The 2785-nt window shown below is 42.5% G+C and overlaps 1 long non-coding RNA gene across 1 annotated transcript; it reads right to left on the bottom strand.

The window, feature by feature from the left end:
- Positions 1–836: 836 nt before the first annotated feature.
- On the bottom strand, positions 837–2785 carry LOC308469079. The gene is made up of 4 exons (XR_013981992.1): positions 2680–2785; positions 2168–2395; positions 1658–1866; positions 837–1411 (listed from the first exon to the last, which is right to left on the bottom strand). It is a non-coding gene; the product is annotated as an uncharacterized lncRNA (long non-coding RNA).

The raw sequence follows: 2785 nt of genomic DNA, 5'->3' as shown, positions 1-2785 counted from the left end.
TCGTTCCATTTATTTAAAGGGGGATTTTCTTAATTATCTAAACGGATCATTCCATTTATTTAAAGGGGGATTTTCTTAATTATCTAAACGGATCATTCCATTTATTTAAAGGGGTATTTCTTAATTATCTAACTGGATCGTTCCAATTCTCCCCAAAGGGGGGAGGTTTAATTATCAAAACGGAGCGTTCCAATTATTCAAAGGGGGGTTTAATTTTCTAAACGGATCCTTCCATTTATTTAAACGGGTTTTCTCTTAATTATCAAAATGGATCCTTCCATTTATTTAAACGGGTTTTCTCTTAATTATCAAAACGGATCATTCCATTTAAGGGGGGGGCTCTTCATTCTCTAAACGGATCATTCCATTTCTCCCCAAAGGGGGTGTGTGTCTCCTCCTCAAACCTCCGCCTACCGGAACTCGAACCCAGAACCCGACCGGCCAATCGGACGTCCGGAATCGCTCCCCCCCCTCCCTTATCAAAAAGCGGACCGTTCCAGGATGATTGACAGCCGTCCATCCCAACCCCAAACCGCCGCCCCCCCCCCCAGAAAAGACACGGCACAAAATCTCTATTAAAATAACTATATTTCGTATTTTTCAATGGGGAAAACGGGACGTTCCATTCGGTAGAAAACGGGGGGTGTGTGAGAATTTTTGGGGGGGGGTCAAAGGGAGACGAGCAGCAATTGAATTGACAGTTCATATAATTAATATATATATATATATATATATTATTAATATATATATTAATATATATTATTAATATATATACTATTAATATATATATTAATATATATATATATATATATATAAAAACACACAAACATCCCTCTTTGAAGACATTAAATGGTATTTTCCACAGACACCTAAATATTTCCCCCCCATTTGAAGACATTAAATGGTATTATTATTAATATATATATATTATTAATATATATACTATTAATATATATATATATATCAATATATATATATAAAAACACACAAACATCCCTCTTTGAAGACATTAAATGGTATTTTCCACAGAAACCTAAATATTTTCCCCCCCATTTGAAGACATTAAATGGTATTTTCCACAGAAACCTAAATATTTTCCCCCCCATTTGAAGACATTAAATGGTATTTTCCACAGAAACCTAAATATTTTTCCCCCCATTTGAAGACATTAAATGGTATTTTCCACCCCATAAAGAGTTTCTGCCCCATAAAATGGCGGCAAATGTCAGAATTGGGGGGCAAATCTTAGAATTGGGGGGGTAAATGTCGGGATTTGGGCGGCAAATCTCAGAATTTGCTGGGAAATCTCAGGATTTGGGGGGCAAAACGGGGGGAAATCTCCGAATTTGGGCGGCAAATGTCAGAATTGGGGGGGAAATCTCAGAATTTGGGGGGCAAATCTCAGAATTTGCTGGGAATACTCAGAATTTGGGCGGCAAATGTCAGAATTTGGGGGCAAATCTTAGAATTGGGGGGGTAAATGTCGGGATTTGGGCAGCAAATGTCAGAATTTGGGGGGCAAAATGGGGGAAATGCAGAATTTGGGCGGCAAATGTCAGAATTTGGGGGGAAATCTCAGAATTTGGGGGCAAATCTTAGAATTGGTGGGGTAAATGTCAGAATTTGGGGGGAAATCTCAGGATTTGGGGGGCAAAACGGGGGGAAATCTCAGAATTTGGTCGGCAAATCTCAGAATTTGGGGGGCAAAACGGGGGGAAATCTCAGAATTTGGGCGGCAAATGTCAGAATTTGGGGGGAAATCTCAGGATTTGGGGGGCAAAACGGGGGGAAATCTCAGAATTTGGGCGGCAAATGTCAGAATTTGGGGGGAAATCTCAGAATTTGGGGGGCAAATCTCAGAATTTGCTGGGAATACTCAGAATTTGGGCGGCAAATGTCAGAATTTGGGGGCAAATCTTAGAATTGGGGGGGTAAATGTCGGAATTTGGGCAGCAAATGTCAGAATTTGGGGGGCAAAATGGGGGGAAAGGTCAGAATTTGGGCGGCAAATGTCAGAATTTGGGGGGAAATCTCAGAATTTGGGCGGCAAATGTCAGAATTTGGGGGGAAATCTCAGGATTTGGGGGGCAAAACGGGGGGAAATCTCAGAATCTGGGTGGCAAATCTCAGAATTTGGGGGGAAATCTCAGAATTTGGGGGGCAAAACGGGGGGAAATCTCAGAATCTGGGCGGCAAATCTCAGAATTTGGGGGGAAATCTCAGGATTTGGGGGGCAAAACGGGGGGAAATCTCAGAATTTGGGCGGCAAATGTCAGAATTTGGGGGGAAATCTCAGGATTTGGGGGGCAAAACGGGGGGAAATCTCAGAATCTGGGTGGCAAATCTCAGAATTTGGGGGGAAATCTCAGAATTTGGGGGGAAAACGGGGGGAAATCTCAGAATCTGGGCGGCAAATGTCAGAATTTGGGGGAAAATCTCAGAATTTGGGGGGCAAAACGGGGGGGAAATCTCAGAATCTGGGCGGCAAATCTCAGAATTTGCTGGGAAATCTCAGGATTTGGGGGGCAAAACGGGGGGAAATCTCAGAATCTGGGTGGCAAATCTCAGAATTTGTGGGGCAAATCTCAGAATTTGGGGGGCAAAATGGGGCAAAACCTCAGAATCTGGGTGGCAAATCTCAGAATTTGGGGGGAAATCTCAGGATTTGGGGGGCAAAACGGGGGGAAATCTCAGAATCTGGGTGGCAAATCTCAGAATTTGCTGGGAAATCTCAGAATTTGGGCGACAAATCTCAGAATTTGGGGGCAAATTTCAGAATTTGGGG

This window comes from Podarcis pityusensis, assembly GCF_964106645.2.
Source record: "Podarcis pityusensis genome assembly, contig: HAP1_SCAFFOLD_419, whole genome shotgun sequence".
Lineage (NCBI taxonomy): Eukaryota > Metazoa > Chordata > Lepidosauria > Squamata > Lacertidae > Podarcis > Podarcis pityusensis.
This window is presented reverse-complemented; position numbering and strand designations above follow the sequence as displayed.